The 20,579-nt window shown below is 31.1% G+C and overlaps 1 protein-coding gene across 2 annotated transcripts in view; it reads left to right on the top strand.

Moving 5' to 3' along the window:
- Positions 1 to 7,164: 7,164 nt before the first annotated feature.
- The window catches only part of LOC136988192 (sphingomyelin phosphodiesterase-like), a 62,501-nt gene continuing 49,086 nt past the window's right edge, over positions 7,165 to 20,579 (top strand). Inside the window, exons 1-2 of one of the 2 annotated variants that reach the window (XM_067286026.1) lie at positions 7,165 to 7,264; positions 9,036 to 9,172. The gene's annotated coding sequence lies outside the window, so the exon portion shown is untranslated. The remainder of the gene's footprint in view (positions 7,265 to 9,035; positions 9,173 to 20,579) is intronic. The other variant, XM_067286027.1, reaches the window with a different exon arrangement.

Genomic DNA, 20,579 nt, shown 5'->3' with positions numbered 1-20,579 from the left:
TTGGCCGTTACGTGACTCGAGCAACGGACTGGCTGCGAACAACGGACTTTCCGGCATAATTGGTGACTGCTCCATGGGTGCGTTCTTTAATGCGTTTCCGCTACTACGGGAGTGCACTGCTGTTTGTAGGCATTTAGAAACGACGGTGAAAGAAAGATGGCGGCGCCCGCAATATCGATAGTATCGTGATGGAGGAATCTATAATTCTAAAATATGAGCTTTAAAAGGCAAAAGAAGGATCCCAATTGTAAAATTTAACCATAAAATGGATTATTTGTTGAAAGAGCATTCAAAATAGCCTCGAAAAAAAATTCATAAAGACACTTACATCACCGCGTGCGCTAACTCGCGCTTTCACAATTTCTAAATTCTCATTCATAAAACCACGTAATGGACCCGGAAACAAAACTATCTGAGCCATGGAGGACGCTATGTTGCTTTCCACTGTAAACTACTGCTACGAGCGACCGTTTTTGCCGTTCGACGGCGCGCACTCCCACCGGAATTTAGGAACGCGTTCCGCAGGAATTTTTAAACGGATGTCGCTCGCGCAGAGTTACGCGGAGGAATAAAAGAACGCACCCCATGTTCATTTTTTTATGATACAGTACGGTTATTTTATGCTGCGGAACGAATTAGATGTTTTAACATGTATTTCTATGGGAAAATGCGTTTCGTATAACGGACGTTTCACTTAACGGACGTGCACCTGGAACGGAATAAGTACGTTATATGAGGCACCACTGTAATCAAATACTTTTTATTACAGTGGTTTTTTTGGGACAATTAGAAGAGCTGGATGTCAAACTAAATAAATAAATAAATTATATATATTATATATATATATATATATATATGTGTGTGTGTGTGTGTGTGTGTGTGTGTGTGTGTGTGTGTGTGATGAGAAAACGAGAGTTTATTGTGAAAAAGTAAAAAAAAACAATAAAATAAAAACATTCGAAAAGAAATTAGAAGAGAAATTGGATGGACATATTGAGCATTAAAATTTTACGAACGTCTCTTGTTCCTGATGATGCACTGAGATCGTTGTCTGATTGCTTTTTTGCTAGATTTCGATGACTACGTACAGTACATAAGAGCTAATATATAAATAAATTTATTGTTTTGTAATATTTTTTCAAACACATTAATAGTTCTTAACTAGATTTCTCGAAGATAGCAATTAATTTTTCAGGAAGAATTAGACTATTAACAGTATAAATATAAAGAATTTATTTAAAATTTTACATATTTGCTCTCAAATAAATGTAGAAAAACGTATTTTAAAAATTATGTAGGAGACTGGTTCAATATACACACTGTGTATATTTATGTATAATATTGAAGGGGGTCGATACACAAAAACGTTGGAAATCCTTGTACGGGAACGAGAAAAAAAAATTTGAGATAGACAGGATTCGAGATATGGAGGTTCCTACAGAGTAAACAGTAATAGGTTTGATTGTAGGTACGATATTTTATTAATACAATAGCAAGTACAGTACATACTTTTATTAGGTATGTATTGTACTGTACAAAATATTTTTGACATACCTTAACATAAATAGTTGTCAGTACTTTCTAATGCCTGACTTTCTTCAGCCAATAAGATGCAAGTCAAACTCGTATCCAATCAAAGAAAAGCAGCGTTAATCGCAACTATATACTGTATGGCCGCGTTCCTTTATGCAGAGAGAGTGTAACGAAATGACGTCACGATCAGTGTTGGCCAATTAGAAACCAGTTTCAGTGTGCTCGCTGTAAAGCGCTTCTCGAGAGCTGCATAAAGAAACGCGGCTTATTGCAAGAGGTGTTTCTCAAGCAGTGGCGTAGCGAACATAACTGGCGCCCGGGGCACGACACTTTATTGGCGCCCCCTCCCTACTCCAGAAACTCATAGTTTGTCTTGGAGATCATTGGGGCGCCCCTCTGCGAGTAGCGTCCAGTGCATGATAGACCCCCTTGCATGACGGCCGGATGGCCGAGCGGTAAAGGTGGCAGCCTACCGCTCTGGGGGACCCGGGATCGAATCCGAACGGGTCGAATAATCCCCAGGAATTTTTCGGGGGGTGGTCCGTTCGGATATGTCGGTCCCCGTCCCTCACCACCCGGCTGCCCCATTGTGGGCCTGGCCGAACCCATAATGGGCTTGCTATAAGAGGCCCTCTTAGTGCCCACAGGGCGAAGAGAATTACAAAAAAAAACCCCTTGACCCCCCTCGCTACGCCACTGTTCTCAAGTACAATTTATGCTATCAAAATGTAGTCGCTGAACTTTGAATTTGCAATCAACACTTCAGTCCATAATTTGAAATATAGATGTTTTGAGAGAAAATTGAGATAAACATGGAAAATATATGAATTTAGGCTGAAAACGCAGGGGAAAAATAAATTTCGAGATAAACATGTTTGAGATAGACAGGTTCAACTGTATATGCTTATATTTTATAAGTTTAATAAATGTTATAAAGCTCTCTAGTTTTATAACAAATAAACGCGACCTGCTTTTTTCATTATGAAACAATTTCTGATTTGTCCTTTATTTTCTCCAAAAACAAAATATGGCAACCGTGACTACAACAGAAAACAAAATCTTTAAAACTACTCTGTATTAATAAACAAACATTGTACGTATTTCAACTGTTCAAAAGAAAAATTGACTAAAGGTCCGCTAAGAGAGAAAAAGAATCTTCTCTGTCTCATCTATCATACAAGCTGTCCATGGCCCTGGAAGGAGAAACGTGACCTTAACGTACAGTACGTAACATAAGTAACTGGACGCAGCTTTATAGGCTGCTATAAAAATACTTTTCCAAGTTTTTGGCAAAAAAATAAAATAAAATAACGTCTGTTAGATAACACACGTTATTTTATTTTAGGATACAGGAATCCCAAAACGCAAGAAAAACCTTTCTACGTCATGTGATATTAGAAAACAATCTCAGACAAGCTATTTTCATAGGTTGTAGAGCAATTTTATAATCAACCAGAAATAATTTTGATAATATCTAAACTTCTTAAGTCCAGGATTCTTCTGAAGAATTTTTGTTAACTTTCTCTCCATTCTTTTCCAGTTAATTTTTGCATTCAGTCACAATCTCGGAAACTGCCTCCTGGGACTCTGCTACCTCTAATTCAAGTCCTTCCAGTTTCTGTATATCTTCCAGAATACAGGAAAAATAGGTTGATATGTATGCCAAATTTGTTGTTTACAGAAAATTTTTCTTGTGAAACTGCTCTGGATCTAAAACGTCAGTCACCTCTGTTAAATTTTAAAAAGTTTTATAAAAGTGAATTGTATAATCTATGTTAATTTGGCTAATGTTACTTATGGTTCCAAGATAGCGGCGCTTCCGGTCGCCATCTTGGATTGGTATGGAGACTGCGCGGTTAGTGCTATTTTGTTCGGAGATCATGTGTCTCCGAAACAGTGGCGTGCCGTCACTGGAAGCGATGGAAGCGCCACTTTCACCTTCCAATGACCTTCCCTTGTATTTTATAAAATATAAATTTTCATATTTTAACGTACTTTGAATTAATTAAAATTAATATTTTATTATAACTGCATTATGTATCTTTTACAAATTTCTATACTACATGTGAAAAAAACGATAAGATTGCTATTGTATATTCGAATAATTCAGTGGCGGAAGGAATGTCAAAACCGGGTCAGTTTCTAATCAGCCAGATTATATAGGCATTGGCGCATGCGCTTTACAGAGCACCAACGTCACGGTTTAGCTGGTAGAAGCAACACACGCGTAAAGAGTCCGACTTTATATCCCGGAGCGGTTGTGCGGCTGTTAGCCGCCTACTAGATATTCGGCCACCCTCGCCTGATTATGTGAATCATGAGCAAACTAGATCAACGGCAGGCAACCCCCGGCCCGCGGGCCAGCTACGGCTGGCGAAAAGTTTCTATCCGGCCCGCGAGATCTTTAATAGATAATAGTTATTTTTCCAATTTAATAAATTAGTTATTTTTCCAATTCTTTGTAATTTTCGAAAATGATAAGAGAAATAAATGTAGTAATTAACTTTTTATTTATTTATTTCATATTTGCAGACTAAAAAATTACGAGTCACAAGAAGGCGTCAATTAACTACTACGGCCCGCGGAAAAAACGTAAAATTAATTCTGGCCCATGTTATAAAAACGGTTGCTCACCCTAGACTAGATTTATAACTTAACCCAACCGATAAGAGTTTACTGGCATGTTTTTATGATAGTTCTGTATAGTTGACAGGAGTTTTAAAAAAAAAAATCCATAAAAATATTTGATATATTTATTCTGCGTTTATTCCGCTCTCCCATCTTATATTACTTACGGATTTCAATGTTAAACCGGTGATATTACGATTTAGTACGTCCCATCTGTAAGGGGATGGAGAAAAAACGTGTACAATTCTAGTACAGTGTTAAAAATTAACTGTTACTTTGGCAGCATCATTTACAACCAAATTTCATGAATGAGACGTACAATGGTACAAAAAAAAAGCTCTAGAATTTATTTTCCTTAAATTTACGATTTATATATCCGTTGTCATAAAAATTTGTCTTTCCACTGTTTTCCCAAGACTAGATTTTCAGGTACAAAGTAACCGGTTTCAACTTATTTCTACTAAGTAGTAGTTAAATAATTAAGCGATTAGGGAATTAGAAACATATATAAAACCCCGATGAAAGAGCCGAAATTTTACTTAAACAGAAGCTTAACCGAACCAATCTCTTGCCGAGTACGGTGGGGTCTGATCTCTTCATAATATTAGATGTAATAAAGACAGAAATTTTTCCAGTTCAATGAGAGTGACCGAAAAGTTGTAAATTTTGGAAATTTCCGTGAACACTTGGTCCTAAAACCAATTAGTTAACAGATTGTCCGTCGTTCGTTTTCTAAGTTTAACATATTTAGATTTTTACAGCTATGGTGAGAAACGTTTAAAATCTACAACCCTGTCGCGTCCTTTGAGATATACTAGTAATGCGACAAGAGAGGCATTTGACATTGACCGGTATCGACACCCTCGGGATTTGGCACGCACACACCTACCTGGACCCGTCTCTGATTTCATTCATTAGCCACTCGTAGGGAGCTGTTTCACTAACTTGTAAGTGGATTGTTTTAAGATTTAAAAAGTAAAGAATATTTTGTTATTTTTATGTACGTTTCTTCACAAAGTTATATTTAATTATAAGTTTCTTTAAAAGTATATTCATACAATTGAAGAATTTTCTTTTACTAAGCATGTATATTCATCACACATTTTGTTTTACCAAGTAAGTTTTTCTGATAATTTTAATTTTAGCCCTTATATCGTGGCTGGTGATTAAAAAATTTATTTTAAAAAAGTTTTGGTTCAAGACCATATAATGAAAAAGAAAACATTATTAAAAGAGAAAGACCAATGCCTAAATTAAATATAAATACGTCAACAAAAACATTTCGACATTTTGACGATAAAATTCATGACGAATGACGATTCTTTCGTAAAATTGAAGCAATTTGGAAATCAAAGATAGAATAGAATTTAACATTGGTAGACAATATAAAATAAATATTGAAAATTATAACGAGATAATTACGATTAATAGATATATCTAAATTAATAGAAGTTATATGTTTTTTCTCAAAGCGAGAATTGGCATTTAGAGGGCGTAGGGAATTTATTGAATCTAATAATGGAGGTAATTATATTGAACTTTCTTATTTATTAAGTACGTCAGATAATCTATTAAAAATACATTTAAAGAAGTATATGGTTTTTACCGGCTTATCGAACAAACGAATACGAACGGGCCCTAACGCGCAATTAATTGATTGTCCCTGTAAGTCGGCTTCTTACAGCTTCCCTATCATCAAATGTCACGGCACGTCACTGCTCCGAAAGTATAATAAACTAAGAAAATATTGAAAAAAAAAATACGTTAACGATCCCTTTTTTATTCGATCCTACTTTTTTTTTCCTAGTTTGGTAGATTCCACTTCATTTTTGGCAGGTCTTTTCTTCCCTGATGATGTCGTTTCTGCTACAACCGTAGAAGACTTTTTGGCTGTCTTTTTATTCACATTTGCTGTTGCCTTTTCCTTTTTTCTTTTCTTAGTATTTGCTTCTTATTAATGTTCGGAAGTAGTGTACAGTACATGGAACAGATTGTAGATCTAACCATTTTGGAGTTGTCCCAGTTCCTAGATACATCATAACCAATTGTCTTACAAAAAATTGGAAACTTTCTCCAAATTTTCTTTACACTGATTCAATCAGATGTATGCTTCAGACAGTGCCGAATGCCATAATTCCATTTTGCCGTACATTTCAAACAATGTGAGGGCGAAATGAACGGCAAAAGATCACCACAATGGACATTGCCAAATGTGCTTTCAAAGATTTCCTTCGTATGCTGAATAGTTATAACCACTTTTACAAATCTTAGAAAACATGATTTTATGTCACTTCAATACTATAATTAACATGTTTTAGCACACGAGTTGCACATTGCATAAGTTCGTCGCAGTCCTAATTTTAAAGCAAATTTAAAGCCATTATTAATATAATTTTTCCACCCTAATTTCGAAAATTCGTTTTCATCTATCAGAATTTACGAGGAATATGACCTAACCAAAAGTTCATCTGAACTAATTTCTACATTCTACTAACTACTTGACACAAAATTATCAAAAAAACCTAAAAAAAATCGAAAAATTTACAACATATTTAGTTGTTATTTATATCGAATTCACAAATACTATCGTTTAGGCACAACATATTTAGTTGTTATTTATATCGAATTCACAAATACTATCGTTTAGGCACAACATATTTACCTTTTTAACTTTTTTGGAAAAACTATTATAAAAAATAGAAACCAAATATTCCACTATAGATACACCGCAACACTGTCAGTATCGTCTACCTACTGGTTAATTTGCATATTTTCACGAAAAACTACCGTCCACACGTCATATTTCACAAATTTGCATAATCGTTCACATTATGCAAATATCTGAGTTAAAAACGAGACATTTTCATATATTAAAAGAATTTCGAATGTTTACAGCTGACTTTCCCTCTGCTCCAGCCAAACTTACGACTATACACGATCGAAGCGCTCGAAGTGTCAGAAATATTTATTATGCCTGTATAGTAGCATTACAGCATTACAGAGCTATCGACTCTGATGCCATCTATCGTCTATTATCATTAAATCAAAGTTTCGAAGGGAAAGAGCTTGGACAGTTTTGGTGATTGATGCTGGAGTTATGAAGGTAAAAGCTGAAGTCAGATCACAATGTTATTGTAGATTGATATTAAACTTTGAAGCATTTCTTAAACGTTTTGTATCCTGGAGATCATTTGTTATGAATCTCAGTAAGGGAGAGAAAATGTTATTGAATTTAAATTTCGAAATAACGTTATGGATCTTTTACGCAAACGTTTTAAATTTTAATTTATACTTTCTGTTGATTATTAAATATAACGTTGTTTTTACAGTGATATGCAAAAATATAAATTTAAATACATATATTTTATTCTTCTAAACCATTACTCTTTTTTATTTAATCTCTTCACTCTTGCACAATTTTTAATAAAAATGGATTTTTTTTTATTAACTAAGTGCAAAATCTTGCTACCTTTTGGTTTTATAAAATAATGCGGTAGCAGTGGTTGTAACTGGGGAGTCCTGGATGTCGACCTCTCTGATGCATTGCAAACGAAAAGTTTTCAAGGAGTACCTTATGACACCTTCTGGGAAAGCTCTTTGAAGCTTCTCTATGATATAGTTGAGCATCGTTGCATATCAGATATACTAGTAGTTAAACTGGTTTGGAGTAACTGCAGAAAGCGTCTAGTTGGCTAAAAGGAGACTGAGTTAGTCTAACGAAGAATTCTGTCTGATGATGTCATTTCTGCAAAAAACTTAGTAGGTTAGGCTGGTGGACGTGGCTCGACTAATGTAATACTATATACACTAGGTAATTCCAGAAATACTAGCCACTTTTATTCTTTTCCTATCCATTTTTCTGTTAAAAAGAACATTTTATCACTAAATAAGGTTGGATGACAATCCTAGACTATAGTAATATTAAGTTGTATGTTGTAAATACAATGTATTTGTAGAATCAGCTTCAGAAAATATGCTAAATAAGTAATAAATACCTGACCTGAATTTCATTCTGCTGATCACATAATTAAAGTCATCATAAATACTCTCTATTAATTTATTAAAAATACAAAAATGAATTTTATTGTGCTAGTTTTCAATTGTTTTTAATTCCTATAATAATAATTCAATATATATTTCAGTACAAAAATTAGTTTTATATCATCAAAACATTAATTACATGTCAATAAATGCACTGATGCAGATCGTTGCATATCAGATGCACTGACAAACAATTAGAAACAACTATGCTTTGTAATTGCTTACAAATTAAAAAAATAAATGCTAGGATCTTTAAAATATAGTATTGTGCTTTATGCTATTGATTCTGTTTTTTGTAGAAGATATAATCCTTGAACAGTTACCATTCAATTACTCTGATCTTTCCTGTATTAAGAAAATGGAAAAGTTTTGTTTCTGTTTATTCAATTATATATTTTAAATATGAATACGAATGTTATCATTTAAAAATGTTTACTTCCAAGTTCTTTTTATTAAATTTACTATGGAGGAGGATAAAAGAAAAGTTATAGAAATGTAAGTGAGAAATATATATGACTGTTAAAATAATTGCAGTTGCAATTGCTTTAATAATTATTTTATATGTGAAAATTATTAATGAGAAATTTGTTTTTATAACTACAAAAAAATTCCTCGGTTCAACATTTGCTCTTAAGTAATGTTTAATTCTTCCTAAATGGAGTTTTTATAAATTATTACCAAATCTTTTTACTAATGAATGAACTCATCATGTTGGTAAATTTTACAATAAAAATAATATCTGTATATTTTTTAAATTAAATTCTTTAATTATATACTAGATATATTTATTTAATAGACGTCTTCAAAGTAATTATTGCTGTTATTTTATTTAGCCAACAAAGTTATCAGAAAACCTCTTAAATGTGTATAATTTAACACGAAATACTTTTTCTGGAACAAAAAGTTAATTACTGAAGTACTTATGGATTACATGTTCATCTTCAGCAATGCTGTTGACTCCTGAAAATAGGTTTGTAAAACTGAAAATGCTTCAGTGATTTTTTTAAAATTTCTCTCTCTAGAAAAAGCATTTAATATCAGATTATCTTTTATTTACATTATCAAATCTGTTGAATGGTATGTTTTGCTTTATGCTTTGTTACTTGAGCAACCTGTTAAAGTTTAGTAACATTTGCTTTTATTCATTGTGTATTATGAATGAAGAATATGTAGAGCATATATAGTGCAAATAATTTAAAAATTAACAGTTTTATTTCTTGTTAAGAAAAATCTTATCTTTATAGTTCATCACTCTTCCTAAAAGTTCATAACCGTAAAGTTAACTTTTTCATTTTTTGATTTAAAATATGCCAACATTTTAAAAGTAAGTTTTTTAGAATTTGAGAAATAAAAAATTCACAAAAATAATGACAAATTAAAATGTAGGGTATTGTACTTTTTTTTAACTCAAGGACACTAAGAAGGCTTTATTATTAATTGTTTAAATATTACACTTCATGATCAGTTGTATGCAGTTATGGCACAACCTTGCTAATCTGAGCTCCATTTACTGGTAGTCTAAACTAATTTTATTTTTCACAAGTTAGTGATAAAATATGATTTTTAATTTACTTCAATTTTATTTTCCTTAATTTGTTTTATTTTACAGTACCATATCTCATTAGTTTTTTGTATTTTTAAGTTAAATGACAACGGAAGAAATTTTTTATTTTGTTTATTTCATTATGATGTTATGCTACATTTAATATATTCAAAATCATGCAATGAGTGTAGAGTGGGTGAATAATGTTCAGAACAAATCAAAAGTCAAAAAGTAGCACAATTGAAGAGGGATTGGAAAAAAATGAAAATATCATTGATTTCAATATAAAAAATATGATGCATCTAATATAAGAATTAACATTAGACTCTGTGGTTAGTGACTCACTATACTTTTACAAACTAAAGTTTTTTTTGTTGTTATTATTACTTAAAAATATGGTACACTATATCAAATGAAACTAGCTGTCTGTGCCCAGCATTTCTCAGCCTTTTGAGGGAGAGAGGATTGGTGAGGTTAGGTTGGGTGGGAGAGGTTGATAAAAACAATGGTCTTAGTAATTAAAATGTGCATTTACTGACCTGAGTATTTACCATAATGAAACTGCAAAATACAAAAAAATTACTGGCTTTAGGGGTAGTTGGGAGAGGAACACACACAATATTACATTTCCAGCTGTTAAATATAACAGAGGGAAAGTATGGCAATCTGGTCAAAAAATGACCCCCTGAAGATTTTTACATTTTTGTACTCAGGAGCTTGAAACATTAAGGAATGCAAAAAAATTTGGGGATTTTTTTCTGTATACATGGATGTTAGTGTGGGTGGCATGATTTTGTTCACTCTCTTTGAAGCTTAATAACACCTGTGCTTTTTGTTGAAATTTTCTAAAATTTTTCAGGGACATTCATGTATTAGAGTGATTGATGCTATTATATTTAGGTGGTTAAAGGTTGAAGGGATGAGGAGGTAAAAGGAGTCATGTCATATCTTTAGGGTCTGAGTTCATGATGGTCTTACTCGTTATTAGCATTTACAATTTTTCATAAACCCATCCCTACCTTCAAAATTAAGTTTTTTGCTATTTTATAATAATAAAAAACATAAAAAGTTCAATTAAAAAGAGAGAAAATCAAACTGGAAAAAATGTACAAATATTTATTACGTAGATAACCTTTGCTTTATTCCAGTAGAACATTAATAAGGACAAATGTTTTCAAACATCTTCACTGCCCTACTTCAGGTCAGTTACAAACATATTCTATTTAGAATGCTTATTCTATAGCATTCTACATTCAAACTCAATTCAAAATTTAAACTATTTTGAAATTACGAACTTTAAACTTCACCAAATTATATATTAACACCCCATTGTTCAATTGCATTATAATAATTTTTTCCTCCCAGGTTATCATGAAAAACTTTCCAAGAATAACAAATCTAATTCCCATATATTAATGCAGTCCTTCAAGGCTGTTTTAAATATCTCTAACATCTCTAAAAATTTAGTTTCTTCTCTACTAAAACAATTTTTAATTAAAGCTGCTTGCTCTAGGTTAGCTTCAATTCTTGGTTTCAAGGTATACATGGATAGCATTGTTGTTTGTTTCTCAATATCATATTTGTGTTCTTTAATCTGCTGTTAAGAGATCTGTTTGTTGCTCTTACATAAATTAAATCCTTGTCAAATCTGTCATCTGTTAATGGTATGCCATAAATTCCAGGAGCTCTGGCCTCATCTATAGTATCTTCTCATTTCATAGAATTTGGTATATTGTGCTAACCTTTTGTATGCCAGATCCATTCTTCCCTTATGTATAATTTCTTTATGTATTGGTTTCAGCCTCTTGTATTCTACTAGTATGTTTCTAGACTCAGCTGGGGGTATCTTTTTTTGTCTTGGCGTGGTATCTTGTCATACATATATTATTTTGCTAAATTTTCTGTAAGTTTTATCAAGTACCCATATCCTATCACTATTCTCATTGTGCACTTAAGCTCTATGAACATATCCTCAATATTGATACAATGGGTAAACATCCGCCTAACTAACAATCTAAAAGCAACTATTTTATATCTAAATGGTTCACTTGAATGAGCCAGAGTGAATAAATTCAACAACAGTACTTGCATACAACAAGGTGTACTCATCGATACTACATATTAATTTATAAGTAATCTAGAAAGCAAAATAATACCAGAATTCACCCAAAACATTGCATCATATAATAGATACGTAGATAATATCTCCATATGACCTTATCCTAAAATTGGAACAACATAGCAACACATCCATCTATTTTCTGGATGTTAAAATCAAATTTAAAGCAGGGGCATATATATCAATGTATATTATAAACCAGAATACATTCCTTTATTCATTCTGGTACATTCAAATTATCCATTTAGATATAAAGTAGCTGCTTTTAGATTGTTAGTTAGGATGCATTTACCCATTGCATCAATATTGAGGATGTGATCATAGAGCGTAATTTTAAGTCGAAAACTCTAGGGCCATTTGTTGATTTGAAGCATTTATTTTGAGTTATAAGTGATTTTTAAAAATGTGACATCACTTCCTGTTTAGCGAAACACCAACTGATATATGAAAATATTTGAATTATATCTGCCCAAAATAATAAATATTTGAAAAATATCTGCCCACGCTCGAACTCAGTTCGAGCGTGAGCAGAAAGGGGTTTAATTAATAATTGAGTATTAGTGTTATATCCGTTACTTATTATCTATTACTTTTTATTACAAATATACTTTAATATCTTATAAAATTCTAAAATAAAACCATTTTAAACATACAAACTCTATAATATCTATACAATTTTTTAACATTAGCGAGGTTGCAGCCGAAATTTTCAATGCAAAAATGTGTATGTCGGACGTTCAGCGCCTCCTTCCTGTAAGTCTAGAAGTTTGACAATGGTGTTCGGAATGTCAAGCATGATTCCACTGACATTCGCTGAACGTCTGACATACATGTTTTTGCGTTGAAAACATTGGCCGCAACCTCACTATTATCATCCTTTACCGAACTTATGACAAATTCACACTTTTGCTGCAGATTACATGTATTCATTGCAGGTGTGATATCATCTAATTTACATCCTCTGTTTTGATTAACTAAATTCTTATTTTTTACAATCTTATAATGTTCTTTAATTCTTCTTTTAATACTATTTTTTTTTCTATACATTATTTTAATACTTGTTTTTATCAATGTTACATTTATTATTTTCAATGTGTTCATACCAAGGAGAATCTTTATATTTCAATCTAATGGCAGCTTCATGTTCTTTAATATGAGTTTCTAATTACCTTTTAGTTTCACTTACATAATATTTTTTATTATTATTACAGGTATATCCAAATTTATATACCACACCAGCCATTTCTAATTTTTCTACATTTTTTTTTCCATTACTTATAACTAAATTACATCTGTTTTTTAATTTAGGCATTATACATATTTTATATGATCTAAATACTTTTTAAATTGAATTGCACAACTTTTCTATAAATGGAAAACTAACATACATATAATCTAATTTATTTAATTTTACTTTAAATCTATTATTTTTATAATCCATTACCCATTTTTGTAACAATTTCTGTAGATATTCATTTAACAATTTTTTAACTATATTATTTTCTTTCCTTATTTGATCCTGTTTTCTCATCTTTCTACACACAATTTTACATAATTCTGTAATAAAGTTATATCTTTTAATGTTATTTGGACGATAGGAACAGTATGGAATAGTTTTTTTGTATTATAATTTTTTTGTAATTTTTAAAAATTACAAAAAAAATTATAATGAATTTCTACAACATTCTATTGTTAAATCTAAGTAATTGATACTGTTGTTATATTCCTCTTCTAATTCAAAATCTATATTTTTATTTATGTTTACTAAATTTGAAATAATCTCTGGACATTACTATGGTATATTAAGATTATATCAGCCACATACCAACTTATGAATTCATACCTTTTAACATTTTTAATAATAATATCTAATATCTATTTAATAATATTTAATAATAATATCTATATCTATCATACATATCTCTACAATTTTTGGTCCTATCACTGTTCCCATAGTAATCCCATCTGTTTGTTTGAAAAATCATTGCCAATTATAAAAAAATTTTTTTATAGGTAAATTCTATCTGTTCTAACCAATTCTTAACATTATAATTTTTTAAAATCAAATAACACTTGATTCCATTTTATCTAAGGATACATAGAAACAACATCTAAACTTAACAATTGGTATGTGATTTTTATTTCTAATTGACTAATTTTAAAAATTAAATTATCAGTATTTTATATAATATATTCAGATCATGGGATATCACGTAAATGGCTTTTAATAAATAACTCCAAGTTAAAGAGTAAAGAATTTCGAAAATCAACCAAAGGTCGACATTTGTCACCTATTTTGTGTGTTTTTAATGTAATATTTAGCTTTGGAGTTCTTATATTATAAAAACCCAAAACTCTATCTTTATCTATCTTAGTTATATATTTTTTCTTTTGTATCTTATTTATTAATAATGTAAGTTTTTTCTTTAATTCATCTCCTACACCTTGTGTTAGTATTTTATAATCATTATTATTTACTATTTCTAATTTCTTTCCTTCTATCCATTTTTTTATTTACTATTACAGGTTGGTGTGCTTTATATGCTGTAATAACTTCTAATTATTATCTTTTAAATATTTTTTTAACATAATTATATTTCTTATTAAAATTTTCACTACCTTTTTCCCTAGTAATTCTTTTACCATGTTTATCTGTTATAATACACCATTTTAATCCAACACATATTTCATTTCTAATTTTTTATTTTATTTTTTTCATCTTTATTTGTCATTCTTTTATAAAAAAAATTGTTCTACATCCCCAATCATGTCTATGGCATCATTATATATGGAAGCATTCTTAGTTGTATCTAAGCTTAAGATATATTTTACATTATCTAGGATCCTCATACTCAATTTTATATACCACTAAGTTATTTAACCAAACTTTTGTTCATTTATTATTGGATAACCAAATTTTTTCTTTAATATTATAGCTTTTTGTTTTCTATACTTCTTTATTCCTTTTAATATTAATTCTTAATCTCATTTTATCTATTTGTGTTTTTTAGTTTTTTAATTTTAGTCTTTAATAACAATAATTTGTTACTTTTATATTTTATTATTGGCTTAATAATCATTCTTTCCATTTTCCACACATCTCTGTTTCGCATGACTGCTGTAACTGATGATAGTAACTTCAACATACAGGGGTGTAGCCTCTTCTCATAAATAGCACTTAAAATAATTTATATCAATATAGCGTCTTTCCCTTTGGACCTCCAATTCATGACATCCTGCCTCAGCACCTATTCTTCAAACTAATTATTTCTTAAAATAGAAGGAATAAGGCAAATAATTATCATCAAAGTGCCTTATATTTACAGGGTGGCTAATAAATACTTTAAAATAGTTTACATATAATTAATATGACAGTCTTGTCATAATATGCTTTAATTTCCACTGTCTATCGAAGGACAATAAATTAAACTGGAGACCATAAAAGATGTCTTTATTTGACAATAATTTCTATTATAAATTATCAAAATGCATTTCGGCTTTCTATCAATTTTAAGCCCTCTTCAGTTCTACAATAATAAAGGTACAAATTATTACAGTACAATATAAGTGACGTTTAAATAAATACTATTTTAAAGTATTTATTTAAGTGGCCTGTAAATATAAGGCAACATGATGATAATTATTTGTCTTATTCCTTCTATTTTAACAGCAAAAAGATTTATTTAACTTGAGAAACTAATGTTTCCAATCATTTTTAAATGCTCTTTATAAGGTTTGTTCCAAAAATTGAACATTTACAAATATTAACAGACATAGAACATAAATAATTTAATGCCAATCATGTTTAAATATAAAAATAAACTTTACAATCTAGTACATCTCTGTGACATGCACAAAAAAGACAAAAAAATAATAATAATGAAAAACAGTAACAAAAATGTGCATCATATTATATTGTGTAGACCTCTCAAGGATTTCCAAGCATCTAATATTGTGTTTTGATCATTGTAGTTGACAGTTTCCCTTAAGCATTGATTTACAGATTTCAAGGGACTTGACGTGTAAGATAGTGCTTTTTTTCTGATACACCTGGTGTCCTTAGCATCATCCCACTGAACCTTGACGAAATCATCCAAGGTGTACACAGCTAGGGCTGTGGAAGGGAGTGATTGTTTAACATTATGTTCCTTTAATCATGAAGGATCATATGGTGGCACCTACATATATCAAATCATCTGCTACCCTATTATCTGTGATGGCACAATGAAGATATTCAAAACTCTCAATGGATCCACTGTGTCTGCAATTTGACAGGAGTTTGTAAACTGTAAGATTCCTCTTGTATAACATTCTTCTGTAGCTTTCCCATTTTCTTTAAATATGTAATTATCTATGTATTAAATAATCTTATGTCAATTCATGTCATATACTATATTTGGTATTACACTTAACATTTTAAAAACTTTCTTAAATGTGTTAGTTTTATTAATGGTCATCAATGTCCATTGTAAATACTAGACTTATTGTACACAAAATAGGAAATACCTGATTAGGAAATCATCAACATTTATTGGTTTATATTAACTGGGGAATGCATTTTGGATCTTGTCTCTCATCAGTCCCTATACAAGTTATACATTGTAAGTAATTGTGCATCTTTTTAGACACACAGATAAGAAATTTCACTTGCACATTTTGATGATGACAACCTTATCCAATTTTGAAAAACAAATGTTAACTTATTTAACTTACAATCATCTCAGTTCCAAAGTATATTTTACAGCCCCATTCCCTTTCATCCTTCTTTTTACACTCAATTGTATGTCCCTCCTTTAGTGTTTAAAATAGGGTACCAAGAACTGTGTAATTGTAAGCCATTATTAATGTGATAGCGTTTATTGTAAATAGAGTATATGCCTGTTTTTAACTGTAATGTCTAAGGAGTATCAAAAGTACTCCAGACAATAAGTTGGTAAAAATGTATGCCTGAGGACTTTACATAGACGACGACTTGATTTACAATTAACAAAGTTTTAATAACAAACAAATACATCAGAACTTACACTACTTACTACCAGATACAACTAACAACACTCACAACAATTAATAGATCCTTTTGAGGAGCCAATTGTGTGATCTAAACAAAAATTAATTTTACACTATGTTTTACAGATGAAGGTCACTCGCTGAATCTTCCCATCCCACATTTCTTTCTATGGGTCAAAGAATCCACTCTCAACTAGTGATGCCACGAATATTTGGCTACTGTTCATATTTGGCCTATTCAGCTACTTTTTTTAATATTTTGTATTCGGCCGAATACCGAATACCAAATTATGGGAAAAAAACGCACACATTACTCAAAAATGTATTTATTTTAATCACAAATTATTACATTTAAAACTTAAAATCTATCAGTGGTAAGTTGTGATGAATGAAAACAATTTTTTCAGCATTTGTTGATAGCAAATGATTGCACTTTTCCTCATAAACTATACCTGCTTCTGAAAATAGCCTCTCACTATATACACTACTGTCAGGAGACGATAGATAAATCTTACCAAATTCTGTCAGGCTTGGATACTGTTTTGCATTTGCTGACTACCACTTGTAAAGGTCTGAGACGTCCGATCTAGCGAACAGTTTTCATATAAAAATCAATCTCATTTGCAATAGCACTTTTCTTCTCCACATCTTCATCATTTTGCATGTCGTGACACGATCTACTCACAAATAAAACAAATGCGCCCACGGCATCGCTACCACACCCACTGCACCCACCGCAATGAGACAGGTCGTAACTTGTCACCCTCAAAATGTACACATATTTTGCCAAACATTCGGCCACCGAATATTCGGTGCTTTGGCCGAGAGCATAATCGAATATTCGGTATTCGGCAAAATCACTATTCGTGACATCACTACTCTCAACAGTCTCAGCCATGTGGTTCACTGATGAGCTCAGAGAACGATAATATTAGTCTTATCTGGTTATACACCTCAAACACTCAGTCTAATGATAATGATAATTTATCATGATATATAACTTACTTCGATGCGATCCGATTGCTTCTTGAGTGGTTTTCTACCAGTTGTCCAAACCGGGTCGTCGTCCTTTCTTCCTACTTCACTCTCCCCTCCAAACAAGCCTCTGTATGTCTGATCCGAGTCCTGGTTAGAAAAAAAAGATGATTCATTCGCACATGGGATTCCAATTTATACATCCCGCCATCATACTACATCACACTCTTCACATGGTCACATACAACCAATCGTTGCACGGCAGACGACGCCACTCAAAAAGGTGGTTCTACCAGAACGAAAATTATTAACATTTCTTCATTTACACAATTACAATTTCAGGTACGGACTAATAAAACATATTACACAAAGGACATAAACATATACAAAAGTCGTATAAAAAAAATGTATATAGTGATGCAGCACTACATAACTTTAATTTCTTTATATATAATTTTGCTAATCTGAACTCTTCAGCAATGTGAACAGCCTCATGCAATGAATAGTTTTTGATTTATGAGAGTTGCATTGCTTATACTATAGAAATTTGAATTAATCAAGAACTGCTTTATCAGACCTAATGACTGACTATATTTTAAATACAAGTATATTTAATATACAAGGTAATCATTGTCATGTGAAATGAATCAAATCTATCATACAACAAAAATTTTAGCACACTATAAAAAAAATTTTAATATCTTATATGAAATAATTTTTATATTTGAATATTTATAATAAAAAAAATTTAGCTACACAATAATTATATTAAATAGATTAGTGTTTCCAAAATAAGAATATATATTATTAAGTTTAATTGTCATATTAGATGTAAAATGCTCTAGATAATATCTATTTGTTCATTGCTCTTTCAAAGCTGTATCTTCTGAAATTAATTTCCAGATAGAAAAATATATAACACATTGGCCATTTGATGGATATGTTTAATTTTTAACTAGAATAATATTTTTGTAGATATAATATATTTTGAACTAAAGTGTAATACATCATTTACTTTAATATGTGCCTTTCATTTTCATATTTCACAAAAAGAAAAATATAAATAATAATTTAGAAATTTTAATTTAATATAATAATAATAAAATAAGACACTTCGAATAAGATTCAAATTTAAAAGTTTTAAATGGTAAGTTCGTTTGTTCTAACGATTTGAAAATACTTTAAACATTTAATGAGATTAATACTTTAGGAGGGACTCGCAGGTGGTGACAGCCACTCTCCTAGAGGAGTAAACTTTGATTAAAAATCCCAACCTACAGGTTGGAGGTTGAGACATGGAACCAGCTCCCCCATTCTTGGGAAAAAACTTAAAAGCTGAAAAGTTTAAGAACTAGCTTGCAATGATTTTGAGTGAATGCCTGAAGAAGAGCCCAGGAGGGGCGTCGAAAACATTTGCACTTTAGAAATTTTGCTCCAGTTAATTGGTTTCCAGTAAGAAGATTTATAAAATTAATTTAACTCTATTTGGTAGAAATATTACAATTTTGGGAATATATGCTTTAAGTGACAGTGAAAATAAATAACTTCCCTTTACTCAACACCAGAAGATAGTCAATTATCTAATTTTTTTGTTTTTTGATGATTAAAAAGGGTCATGGATTTGTTTTTTGATGACCCAAGAAACCTTAACCAACCAACCAACCAAAATAAACCAGTTTCATCACAATTGAAAATTTGTTGTGGACAATATCTTTCTTTTTTAATGAATTCTTCAAAATTGAAACAGAACTTCTCAGCTTCTTTATCTGCACTAACAGACTTACCGTGAATTACCACATGTTTAATGCCAGATCTTCTTCTAAACTTTGCAAACCATCCAGTGGTAGCCTTGAAGTCTATCTCCTCGTGACAAATGTTGAGTTTGTTTCTTCAGTTCTTCAAAAATTTCTTTAACTTTCTCTTGAATGATAGTCATACCCATTACACCTCTTTTCATTTCCCTTTCTTTTATCCAAATTAAAAGCATTCTCTTCATTTTTTCATGAATGGCACATCTTTGTTTCTCAGATGTGATTTTCATTACTCCTTTAGCTGCTTGAGTCTTTTTGGTTATATCTTTCTTAGCTAAGATTGTGCCTACTGTAGACCTGTTCAAGCCATACTGCCTAGCAACATCAGACATCTTTTGCCCACTTTCTACCTTGGATATTATCTCTTGCTTGGTTTCTGTGGTGAGCATGGTTCTTGACACTCCACTAGGCTCACACTTTAGGCTCCATAATGTTATCAATTTCTTTTTGAAATGAAAAGTTCATAAAAGCACTCACAAAATTCAGAGAACAGAAATCAACTAGTGCACGAAAGAATTATGTAAATGTGAGGCCCAAATGAAATTCAAAATTGTGTTAAAATGTTAATGAATATCTGATAGGACAGTTAAACTCTCACCTTTAGAAAATAAAAACCGACATAAAACTTAACGAGTGCCTGACAGTCTCACAAAGACTATAAAAAATTATTTGTCAGAAAGGTAAACAAAAAGCTGGAATTACAGTGGAGAGTTTTAAAGTACAGAAAAATACTATCCGATCAGTATCGGGTTGAGCGTTGATGACGATGTCTCCTGCACTTCAAAAGGTTTCAAATTGTTACTTGGAGACAAGGGAAAACCAATCAGTATGCATTATTTTACATTGCTTCTTTTTGTGTTTGTTCTGTGAAGTGTTCGTTGTTCGAACATAAAAATCTTTTGCGAAAACATTTGTTGTCCGG

The sequence above is a fragment of the Centruroides vittatus genome, unplaced genomic scaffold (genome assembly GCF_030686945.1).
Source record: "Centruroides vittatus isolate TY-2023 unplaced genomic scaffold, ASM3068694v2 scaffold_324, whole genome shotgun sequence".
NCBI classification, from domain to species: domain Eukaryota; kingdom Metazoa; phylum Arthropoda; class Arachnida; order Scorpiones; family Buthidae; genus Centruroides; species Centruroides vittatus.
The sequence above is the reverse complement of the archived record's forward strand: the minus strand, read 5'-3'. Positions and strand labels throughout refer to the sequence as shown.